General features: G+C 40.6%; 1 long non-coding RNA gene across 2 annotated transcripts in view; it reads right to left on the reverse strand.

Moving 5' to 3' along the window:
• Positions 1–12,784, reverse strand: part of LOC137164067 (uncharacterized) — a 160,891-nt gene that overhangs the window by 106,902 nt on the left and 41,205 nt on the right. Inside the window, exon 2 of one of the 2 annotated variants that reach the window (XR_010922915.1) lies at positions 12,399–12,462. This is a non-coding gene — a long non-coding RNA (uncharacterized lncRNA). Of the gene's footprint in view, positions 1–12,398; positions 12,472–12,784 lie in introns of those variants that run through there. The other variant, XR_010922914.1, reaches the window with a different exon arrangement.

A 12,784-nucleotide genomic window follows, 5' to 3' on the forward strand; every position in this document is an offset into this window, starting at 1 on the left:
TGGGCAGGAGCTCCTTCGCGTCCACACCTGGAGCTCCACAAAGCCAAACAATGCAGACCTGAAGCTGCTCTGCTTGGATTTAAAGAATAATATTAATAATAGAAATAAAGCCTCCATAGCATCAATTACAGATTTTTTTCCCCAGGAATAGAATGTTAGATGAGTTCTGATTCTCTGATAGCTTCATATCTAATAAGAACTACTTGAATCTTCATTACTTTGTAGTACCATTATGGTAAGTGGTCCTGATCTGTGTCCTTTAGAAGCCTATTGCAAATCTCATTATTACTAGACAGAACCTTGATAAAGCTCATAAAGCTCTCCCGTGTGTCTTCGTTCCTTTGGAGAAAAGAAAAGAAAAGAAAATCACACATCCCCTCCTCCCCCCCAAAAAATAAGTATATAAAAAGCAACAAGAACTTCAGGCCTTTTGTTCAGCATTTCATTTTGTGGCAAGTTTAAGAGAACAAACAATCTGCGTCTTAATGGAAATGGATCCTTAGTACACAGCTGCTTACTAGTACGTAACTCCACCTAGTAAAGAAAGCAAATCAGCCATCTCTTGGTATATACATGGAGATGCATCATGATCCAGTACAGAGCACTGGACTAGACTTCAGAGACATAGTGTCTCTTCCCAGTTCTGCCACTGATCAGCTGTGCAACTTACTTCACCAGTTTCCCCTCCCATTCTTTGTCTTATCTGTTTAATTAGATTGTAAATTCTGTGTGTGTGTCTCACAATGTGTTTGTACAGCACCTAGCACAACAGGGCCCAGTCTCAGCTGAAGCCTCTAGATACTATTGTCATTTACATTATAATTTTTTTAATTGACATTTCTATAAAACTGCTTTCATCTAATGCTCTAAAAAGTTTTACAATCATTGATTCATTATTAGTAATAACTGTAAGATGGGTATCATTAGCTGACAAGCATAGGGCAGCACATTCTCTCACTTCCAGCATAACTATACCTTCAGTGAAATCTCTCCTGATTAACACCAGGAGCGAATCAGATCTAAAGGTCATTTTTTTTTTCCAATGGACACTCTTTTTGGCCCGACTAAAGCATCTTGTATTCTATTTTCAGATGACCTGAGCGTTCACAGTCCTAACTGAAGTCAATGGAAGCAATGGGTGCTCACACCTTTGAAAACACGGCCCAAGGTGTCAGACTAAAAATCTGACACATTAAAAATCACTGGCCACTTCAGAAATCTTTGGCCAGAGAATTTGTCACTTATCAAAGCCATACAGCGAATCAGTGGAAGAGCTGAGAATGGAACCCAGGAGTCCTTACACCCTGCCCTACTATACTCCCTGTTCCCAACTTACTGTTTCTAAGAGTTGCTCTTTGTTTTTCAAACAAACCTCACTTTCAGTTCATGGGCTTCTGACAGTCTCCCATCTGACTGCTCACATTGTTGTTAATATTTCATGCAATATTAGGATTTCAGATGCATCTCTCTTGCCTGGTTTGCAAGAGCATTTCAAACAAGATTTTGGACATGTCTAAACTTCTAATACCATTTAAAAGCAGGTGGGTTGGGAATGGGAGAGAATAACTGATATTTTCATTTAGCTGCTGATGTGACTGGGATTTAGAGAATGGCCTGATTGATGTCTCGGCTTCGTTTAAAATAAAATAATTAGGCTACTAAAATCTGAAAAGTATATTTTCATTTTAACCGGTCTGTGTGCTCAGCCTGGGCGCCAAGAAAGAAGATGGAACGTTACAGGAATGGAAATGAAGAGCCTGAGTAGAAAAATGATAGACTGTAAATTAAAGGCAGAGAAGCAAAGGATATGAAAAAGGGTCTGGGAGAATTAAAATAATCAGGAACTAAGAAGAAAAACCAAGAGTTCAGAAAAAAGGTAGAGAATTCCATTAATAGTCATTTTGGGAGGTAACAGAGGGTGGACAACTATATGAAAGGAACAGTGAAGAAGCACAACTGCAAGGACAGAGAGCAGTAAAAATGAATAAAACAGTTGTAACATGCATATTCCTTTTTCTTCCCTGTCCAACAGCATCCCCTTCCCCAGTTAATAGCAACCTTCAGGTTAATACAAAGAGCAAAAGATCGACAAATGGGTCCAGGGCAGCCACTGTGTCAAAGAACACGAAGAAACCTGTGGAATCTGACCACTGATATTCTAAGGATATGTGCACAACTTAAGAACCAGAGATTCCAAAACACCTTATCTCTGAAGAAGCTCGGATTCTTTGCAGCACCCTATCTTGGACTGAACAGAACCAAAACCCTGGATCTGATCCCCACATGCCAGCAATTTCAGATTCGGATCTGTAGTGTGTAAGTTCGGCCCATCTCTATTCCAACCCAGTATTCACGTTTAGAGAAAAGCAACTTGAAAGTGGGACACTACCCACTGCTAAAAGTGCCATCTGGATTGCTGGGAACCTAACACAAAAAGTGTCCAGGACACTGAGGTTCCAATATCTCAGACGAACTAAAGAAAGTGACTAGCTGGGACCGGATCAAGCATTAATTTCCCCTAGTCCACTAGCATCACTCCCATAGCATGAAAGTGAAAAGCACCACAGAAATGTGAAAGGAAGGAGACAAAATACTGTACCCTGCCTTGAGGACTCCATGCAACTCAGCTACATGTTCACTTCTCTTTCAGGTCCTAGCAATGAGCCACGAGCAGTGGAAAGCTCACTTGGAGAGTGGCCACATTGCACAACCCACAACAGTAGTCAGCTTTGGCCAGAGCTCCTGGAAAATTAACAGATTCAGTACATCATCTGGGCAGCTTCCATTAGTAGGCTTCTATGGAGTTTTCTTCTCAATTTACAGCTTCCCAACCCCAACAGAACAACAGGGAGGTCAGTATTGCAAACACTAGTTTTCCCTTTCTCAAAGGAGAATTTCCCAGCGGGGTCCAGCAGGCACCATGGCAGTTTGGGGGAGGAAGTTGCAATTTGCCGCCTTATGCATCAGTGTGGGATGAATCAAGCCCAAGATCCTGACTTTCAGAGGTTACTGTACCGCTATAGGAAGCCCAGTGTTTGTAAGAAGTGGTTGATGATGTTTAAATGCCCAACTTGAGATACCTGCGGACTGAATTGCAGACGTGCTGAGCTGAGGTTGCACAGCACTTCCTATTTGTATTAATGGACCAACTTGGAGCCATAGCCAAGGACCAGGATCCCATTGTGCGCTGTACAAACACAGAACAAAAAGATGGCCCCTGCCCCAAAGAGCTTACAATCTCAGTATAACAGAAGACTTGTTTCATGCAGACAGATGAATATAAGGAAACAATGAGACAGTATTGGTCAGCATAATAAGCAATGGTCTGAACACATCAGCAACCTAACTGCTGTCAAGCTTTTTATACGTATCACAGCAAAGGAGTTTTAAAGAGGGTAACTCAAGTGGTGGGTGCTCAAGTTGGGCTCAACTGAGACCCCCCCACAACCAGGAGCCACTTTTGAAAGTACTGATGGGAATTTACACTCAAGGCATGCACTTGCTTGAAAGAGACAGTTGGAAACTCCTCAAAACCCAGAAACTTCCAAGAAACTGATATAGACATTTTCTCTCTTAACCCTGCCATCCTCATCCTCCTCCCCAGCACAAAAACTCTAAGAGGAGGGAATACTTTTTGGCCACATGATATCTCATGTCACAGAGCCCTCACTATTTACAGCTTTTTCACAAAACAAGTATTTGCACAGTACGACGCGGACATGAATGACAGTTATGTGCACCTTACAGAAAGGAGATCAGATCCTTCAGCATCAGTTTACTGCAAGTATCTGGCTCAATGAGCCCACTTCTGTGAGTCCCACAACAGACAACAGGAGTTCTATCCCTGGAGCTTTGAAAAATTGGGCTTGATGTCTATATAGAATGTCTGCTTGTGGTTTGCTCCACTGATAAAATAAAGTACACGCACAAAAATGAAGCAGAAGTAAAGCTAGGGTGACCAGATTTTCTCGATTTTATAGGGACAGTCCCAATATTCAGAGTTTTTTCTTATATAAATGCCTGTTTCCTCCCCCCCCCCCACACACACCCTTCCCAATTTTTCACACTTGCTATCTGGTCACACTAGGTAAAGCAAGGATTAGAAGGATACTACAAGGCTTAGTTTTTTATCCTACCTAGGGCACAAAAGGCATATATTATATTTTGGGGTGGGGTGGGATGTGGGAGAGCGAGAGGGAGGGATATACCAAGACAATGAAGCAGGAATACCACATACTGTTTCAGACTCTATGCTTCAAAGGTGAATGTGGCAGTTTAGGAAATCCTAACACACCTAATGCTACAGTTTACAGAATCAGAATGAAAGGAAAATGACACCCTGACCCCAATTCACACTTAAAAGATAAGAAACAAAGGAAACTATTTACTAACCACTAATGGTACATAAAAATTCGGTGATTAGGACCCGAGAATTGGTATGGTTCAAATACTGTATATTGATGTACCAAGTTGGAATGGAAATCAGATCAAAAGTATTCCTGTAGTAGCACTTTAACCTAACTGTTGACAGATGGAGAATGGAAGCAACAGAAATGCTCTCTTTTTGTGTCAGCACTATAAAAATGTCTGACTAGCCCATGAAAGATGGAGATGAAAGCTTAGGCAGCCATTAGAAACTGCGCCTTACCTCAAGCAATAACTCATTCCCACAGTATTATGAAAATGGTTTTATTGCAGAGGATTACTTCTTCCCCTTCTGCAAAAATTACTGCTTATCAGCAATGCAGAAATAAAACTACAAACTCCCAATCTTTTACTTTCTCCCATGCAATCTCCTCCCAATGGTCAGGAATTTAATAACATGTAACATTTTATTAGACCAGTTTTCATGCCTCTTTGAAGCTGACACCATTATCTAAAGTATGGCACTTTCAAGTGTCCTGCCATTGCACTGCAGCTTGATTGCCTGTTGCACTTATTTATCTGTGTATGAATGCTCAGAGAACTGACTTGACTGGAATCCAAGCCTTTTGGCAGACCGGAATTGGGAATCAAACAGGGGTTGTCAGGGCAGGAAGTAATTCAAAAGCAGCTGCCTTTTTTTTTTCTTTTTTTTTTTTTTTTAATGTTTTTTCAAGATACATTTTGGTTGCTGGTTATTCATGAGCAACCAGGCTTCACTCAGGAACCAAAACAGAACCAGGTGTATTTAAAATTCAAACAGTCACAAAATCCTTGGAATCTATTCTCCTCTCAATGCACATACATAGTCTCAGTAACATGAATGGAAACTATATGTATATATCTCAGATAGACTCTCTATATGTGTAGCAATTTAGCCTTATAAACTAGCCTTTGGCTAGCACCAGGCAAAAGAGGCGTCTGTTTCAGGCTGTATGATTCTTCCCATAAATGCATCTTCATGTGGCTGAAAGAGATTTTACTTTCCTTTTATATTTCAGGAACCTTTACAGCCAAAAATCTAAGTAAGCTTGGCTTAGACTGGTGTTGACACAATGTTGGCCAGGACAGTAGGGTTATTCCCTACACTTTTTCAAACAGGACTGTGACTGGGGGAATGCAAGAGGCGTGGGGGCAGCAGGGGGCGGATTTAGTTCTCAGTTACACTGGCGAAATACCATTGACTGACCTCAATGTAAAAAATGAAAGAAGAATTTGTCTTAGCATCTTTAGCTTTAACTTAAACAGCCCTGAGAAGTGACCAGAAGAAATCTGTTATTTACAGGACTATTATCTGTGCTCCTACAATCCAGGACTCAGAGGTAAACCCTGAGTGTTAATTTTGTGACAATGATCATTTTCAGTCCTAACAGCAACCGTTCTGAGGCGGCTCCGAGGACTCCCAGAGGCCCTGTGGTAAAATTCCATCAACATACTGTAGGGAGGGCCCGGCTGGCTCCCTGGCCTCTGTTGGAGCTCAGCCCTCCTCCGCACACTCGGACATCAGCACTCGAGCAAGAGAAGGCTTAGCCTGGGGCTCACAAAAGAATTCTGTGGAGCAGAATTTTTTTTACTTTTGAAATTCTCCAAACTGCACCAAGAGGCAGTTTCTAAAGACTTCCCAGGGAGAGGGGCCCCCATGAATTCCCCCTCCCAAATTTCACTTACACACTTCAAGTTACCTGCACCCGACACTGCGCTCGAGTCTCTCCCATTTACTTGCCGTGTTTTTCAGAAACAAAGTACAAACGTAGCGAGCAATGTGCACTTCATACATGTTCGTTTACCGAAAGACAAGAGCAACTGCACTGGACTCCCTGCCAGGAAGGAGATGTCATTCTCAGAATGCATGGAATAATCCTCCATGACCAGATCGTATCCGTCCTTTCTAGGTGGGTCCTGGATTGGGTACCACACATCTTGGATTGTTAAACTGTTAATTTACATTAAGAGACCCTAGTCACTTCTTCTGGAGCTATGGTGATTTTACGTAAGCTGAATATCCTACCCTATGTCTGCTTATATGTTTGTAGAGCATCTAACGCAATGGGGTCTTAAATCTCATATCATCCGACACTGGATCGTCTTACGCATTTGTACAAAACCTAGCACAATGGGACACCACCGTACCTCATTTGAGTCTTTCCAGAATGACAACAATCTTTACATAAAGCAGTGGTTCTCAAACTGGGGGTTGGGACCCCTCAAGGGGTCGCAAGATTATTATGGGGAGGGGTTGCAAGCTGTCAGCCCCTCGCATTTGCCGTGGCTGTGACTGTCAGCCCTGTGCATGGCTGACAGCCAGAGCCCTTCAGAGCCGGGTGGTCAGAGAGCAGCAGCAGCTGCTAGCCAGGTGCTCTGAAGGCAGCGCTGCTCCCAGCAGCAGCACAGAAGTAAGGGTGGCATAGCATAGGAGGGTCTTCACTTTTTTTTTTTTTTTTTTTTTTTGGGGGGGGGGGGGGGGTAATCACACCCTGAAATATTTTCAAAGGGGATCCCAGAAAAAAAGCTTGGAAACCCCTGATATAAAGCCTAGGAAACCTAGCACCAAATCTGACGCAAAACCTTTTTCTCCACTACTGAGAGGCAGTAAATATGGCCTATTTAACTGATCACATTGCTGCATGCAAATGTACTGAAGCAGAATTACGTACTCGGAAAACATTAATAAAAACAGCATCTGCTATCGCTATTACAGATAGTTCAAGATCTGTCGGCATTTCCATTTTAAGTCCCCATTGATTCTTAAAGGTTTTATAATTCAGCAACCACAATATTCTCTGGGTTAAAACCGGATGTAAAAAGATGCAGATCAGGAGATAAACCTTCACACATTTTTACAAAGTTAACAGAGTGGGGAAAAAAAATCTATTTTGGGGGGTATTCAGTTTTTATTTCTTATTATCCTATAAAGTGTCTGGCTCTTTTCTTCCTATCAGTCAAAGGCGATTGTGGGGTTTAGTCCCCAGTTCAGCAAAAGCAATTAAGCACATATTTAAGTCCTGTGTCCTTATATGCTATGTAGGATCAAGATGGACTTAAGTACATGCATCAGTGCTAGGCTGAATATGGACCTTAACTGGGAGCTTTGCAAATCCATTAGTCACAACTACAGATTGCATTATAAAGTGACAGTTACTGATTTTAAAACTCAGCTATCATGCTTGCACAGTAACTTTCTTACAAAAGTTTTTTAAATATGCCTAATTTGCATAACACCATTATGAGTTATCATGTCAGAGATCCATTTAACGACAATGCCAGGCTATGGATTGACATGATAGCTTATTATGGCTTCAAATAATATGTAAATAATATTTAAATGATTTCTCTCAGAGCCATTACTGTCAATCAAATAAATACATATATTTTGTCTCCTAATTTTTGTCTCCTTAACTAACATTATGAAACAGAAAGGCAACTTACACGCAAAATCTCTAATAAAATTACTGTATATTAACAACCCGGTTTAAACCAAGAAAACAATATAACTAAATATTAAAGCAAAAACTCTGATTTTTAGTCACCCTGTTGTATCTAGATATTGCAAAGGCTCATATTATTTTGTGGGTAGGCCCAGCACTAATTCAGGGGCATTGGTCCAACAACAGACCCTATAACAATAATATCTAGCGTATGTATAGCACCTTTTCAGTAATACTTAGGTTATACAACAGAGTGAATTACTAATGTTCAGCAGTAATACTCTTAAGCATTTATATGTTGCATTCTATTCCTAGATCATAAAGATAGTAAAGCACTATTATCCCCATTTTATAGATGGACTAACTAAGGCACAGAGAGCACCAGAATACACACAAGTCAGTGCCACTGGATTGTTAAGCCAAACTGTTGCCATTATTTCAACATAAGGAATAAGTGCATGTGAATCACATATTAAAATCATCGCAATTAGAGAGGGAAAAGTGTTAGCTGCACACCTAGGGCCCAATCCTGTTCCATCTGAAATCAGTGGGATTTTTGCCCTCATCCACCCCGCCACTGGTGAAGAATTGTTCCCTCCAGCATTATTTTCAGTGTGTGTCATTCAATACAGTATGGCATGTGCTTTGGCATTGAAATAGCCTCTCTAGTGTATTGTAATTACCTACATTTCAATGGTTTGATGCCTTACCAATGCTACATATGCAGCCCAGTGATCATTCGGTGTCAGAACAGCTCAGTGTGGGCAGATGTATCCAATCAGGACAGAAACATTTTTTTATAATTTGATTCACAATTAACACTGTAGTAAAATGATCTTATAATTAGCCTCACCCACCTTGTGAGGGGGACACACATTTGCTAGCAATTTTTGACTGCATACTTAATGCTCTACAGAAATTTCATTTTATCTTTCCACAAAGCAACAATGACTTAGCCAAATTTCCATATAAGAGTGGCCTCCCTTTGTCTTGTTGCTTTTCTATTCCCAGGGAAGAGGCTACGTCTCTCTTTTGTTTTGCTGTGTTTACTAAAGTCTTCATTTTGTCAGGAAGAAAGATGGTCCAGTGGTTAAGGCCTTAAACTAAGCTGTAAAAGATCCATGTTCAATTTCTTACTCTGCCTCAGACTTCCTGTATGACCCTAGATGACTCACCTCTCTGTACTTCAGTTCCTCATTTGTAGAATTGGATTATTAACATTTCCCTATTGTTGTGAGGAGAAAAATTCACTAAATACTCTGAGGTGCTCAGATACTACAGTGATGGGTGCCATATAAGTTCTGTAAATAAACAGTATAAATTAAATCTACATTAACTATCAGCACCACAGGTTATTGAGCATTGGTCACAATTTAGCGCTTTTCAGGCTAAATTTACTGAAGTCACAAGCAAGCACAACCAACTCTGAAGTGAAAGGTGCTTTGTAGACATTTCCTACTTAATCCGCACAGCAGCAATGTAGGTAAACAAGTAGCATCCACAATTAGGGAGAACTGAGGTAGGGCGTTTAAGTAAGTTTTCCAAGACCACACAGGGTTTTAGTGTCAGAGCTAGAGTTAGAATTTAGTACTCCCATTGTCAAACCACGAGACCGTATCCTTTCTGTTTTTTAATGCATATTGTAACTGTGCCAAGTAGCCTGACCTTTCTTCATAGGGAAATAAACCTACAAGTACTGTATGTGGACCAATAAGACCAGACTGATACAATTAGGAAAATCAGCACATCTCACATATGTCCTTATGTAGCAAAGCCAGAATTATTAGCATAATCACAGTATGTTCAGTTAGCATTAGAATTAAAATTGGAGAGGGAAAGGGGGGGATGTTAACACAGGCAAGCACGCCAGAGAACAGTTGGCCTTAGTAATTAGCAAAATAGTGCCACTTTTAGAGCTCTCTTTTGGTACTCTCTAGGGAATGTCAGACATCAAGCCAACATTTTTTAATAAATACTAGCAGCCAAGTGCTAAAATGTACAGTCAAACCCCTCTGTGTAAGGAACTGCTGCCCTGAGAAAGGTACACACTGACAAAAGCTTGGAATCACTCACTGATGGGAAAAATAAAAAACTCCCTGTTTCTACCATTAGTGTTCCGTAGAGCTGGTGACACTGAAATCAAGAATTTCATCTTACCAGCAATGTTCTGCCAGGAAATTTCTCTTAATACAAGTTTCTGTGCATCTCAGTGTCTCAGAGTTTAGCTCCTGACCCCAGATGGTTTTGAATATTTCTTAAATACCATACCTGCAAACCAATCACTCACTCACAATTTTATCACAAGGCTTGCAGTGTTTGGTGTTTTTCTTCAGTCCCCAGCTCCAGGAGTCAGGTGATTATGTGAGAAAAATCAGCTTTTAAAGTAAGTTTCTAGACTCTCTGGTTACAAAGAACATTTGAAAATGTGACCCCTAAAGGCTCAAACACCAGAAGGCAATCAAAATGAACCCAACTTAAAAAAAAAAAAAATCACATTATTTTTAAACCAACCTCATGTTTTTTGGGACCCAACTCATGCTTTTAGAATGCTTGGAGTTGGGCAATGCTAGCATACATTGCTAGAAACAAGGATATGTCCTGTCTCATCCATTGCCCTCTTGACTCTGTACTGACTTCACATGTTTCTCTCTACCTTTCAGTTGTCAGAGTACTCACATCCTACAGCTACTTAGGCCTAGCCGTCTGAAGACATTCCCCTTCCTTCCAGAGTACAGCAAACAGCATGCAGCAGCGGTAAGTTAACATGCAAGCCAGGTGTACAGTAGGTCCGCGGTCTCTATTTCCTAACCTGAAGGAGATGAAAGAAACAATCCCTCATGGGAACACAGCATATTTCATACTGCGTTATTCCTGATGTACTTTGGCCCATGTTAATGTATTTAAAGCAGTGTTAGTTGCTTAGCACAATGATTCTACTAAGCCCATTCATTATGACTCTAGCTTGGAAGACAGAAAAATAGATTTTCCTATATAGAGTATTTCAGCTCTACAAAGTGCATGATGACTAGAGACACAGATAGACAGATATGTCTAAAGTATAGCATACAAGAGTAGTAATCTTGCTCTATTTTCATTTGCAGTCCTGAAAGGCAGACCAGGGCCCACTGCCAGCAGGAATTTGGTTGTGTGAATAACTCCTGAGTAATTAATCAGGGTCAGGGCAAGATCTGGTTTCAGAGAAGGCAAGCATGTTACTTACTGATGCTGCATTCCAGGCTTCCAAGCTGGTCCAGTTGTTCCATTTCTCCTGTTTATGTAAGTCAGCGGATCGCTGTCTGCCACAGGATATTGTGACATCCAGTAATTTACTCTGAGGACAAGTTGCACGCTCACTTTTCATTTTTGTCCCATCAACCCCTTCATGAACCATCAGAAACTGCAAATTGCCTAGGACGTAGGACCAACGGTTAAGTAAAAGCATGCAAGGAGGCTTGACTGACAGCCATATCCCTGCTTTGCCATTTGGAGACTTGGGCCTAATTTCAGATGTGAGGCATGGAAAGCAATCCGGAGAGGTGGGGGGGAACCATGCACAGGAACAGAGTGATCTGATGTTGTTTTGAGATAAAACCAAGTTCTGCTTTGAGATTTTGGATATGTGCAAACCCTCATGAACCTCTCAAAAAGGTCAGTCTGCAACAACATGCAGGCAGGCCAAAGCTGCAGAGATCCACACATCTCCAGGGGAAAATGTCAAATGGTACAGGGCAAATCTCAAAATGTTGCCCCCTCTTTCTCATCTCCTTTCTGAGGTATGATAAAAAATATATATAAAATGAAGAATGGTCTAGATAAGGTAGATTTCCAAGTCTCATAACAGAAGAGCAAGAGGACATTCAATTAAATGAAAAGGTGAGTGATTCAAAACCAATAAAAAAGACATTTTTTTTCACGCATTTCAGAATTAGATTGTACCTCCATTGCCACAAGATGCCATTGAGGCCAAGATCTTAACAGTATTCAAAGAGGAACTGGATATTTATATGGACAACAAATATATCAAGCATTATCATAGTTAATGCTAAATGTTAACATACATTCTGGAAGAGATATTAAATCTCCTACTTCAGGATTTAAGCCAATCTCTATTAAAGATCAAAATGAGATCTAACATAGGGGGACAGGAATCCCATATATGTCTACTTGCACTTTCCTCTGAAGCATCTGGCCACTGTTGGAAACAGAATCCTGGACTACAATACACCATAGATTTGATCCAGTATTGCAACTCCTGTGTTCCTGCATGAATCCAAGATCACGGGAGCCTAGTTCATCCCATTCACTAAATCACTGGAATTATACGAGGTATGAATTTGACCCTGCATGTTTAAATTAACTAATTGGACCAAAACGTCCAAACAAAAATCTTGTAAATACAGGCTTTCTTGCAGTCTTGTAAAGTTGCTGTGAAAATTTATCAGCCTTCCACTTGCCTGCCCTTCACCATGTTGATGAAGCATAAAAAAAAAAGAAAGAAAAAGGAAAAAAAAAACGTGCCCTGAGAGAGTAGAATTTTACAAAGCTACTTACTTGGGAGATCAGCTGTGCGTTAGCAGGGCCCAGAACACCAGAAGACTGAGAACAGCACCACATACTAAAAAGAATGAAAATGAAAAGAGATGAAAATAAACCAAAACATTGTTTTATTCATTTGTCTTCTGTCCTTGTAGATTCTTATATTGCATGCATCACCATGACACAAGTGCCTGAAGAAAGTATTTTTCAGAACTCCTCTGAGGTTTTGGTTGAGATTTTGTTTGATTCAAATTTGGAGCAAAGGATTGGGCAGGTCTTATTTTATCCCAACCATTCACCCATCCCTGGTGTGGAGTAAAACAGATAATCTACATTTGTATACAGAGCAGCAAAGTGAAGTTTTGCAAGGAGCTCGTTTACTGTGAAATTACTGTCAGTCT

This window comes from Emydura macquarii, unplaced genomic scaffold (assembly GCF_026122565.2).
Source record: "Emydura macquarii macquarii isolate MOO-44397 ecotype Brisbane River unplaced genomic scaffold, CSIRO-AGI_Emac_v2 contig_2676, whole genome shotgun sequence".
NCBI lineage: Eukaryota > Metazoa > Chordata > Testudines > Chelidae > Emydura > Emydura macquarii.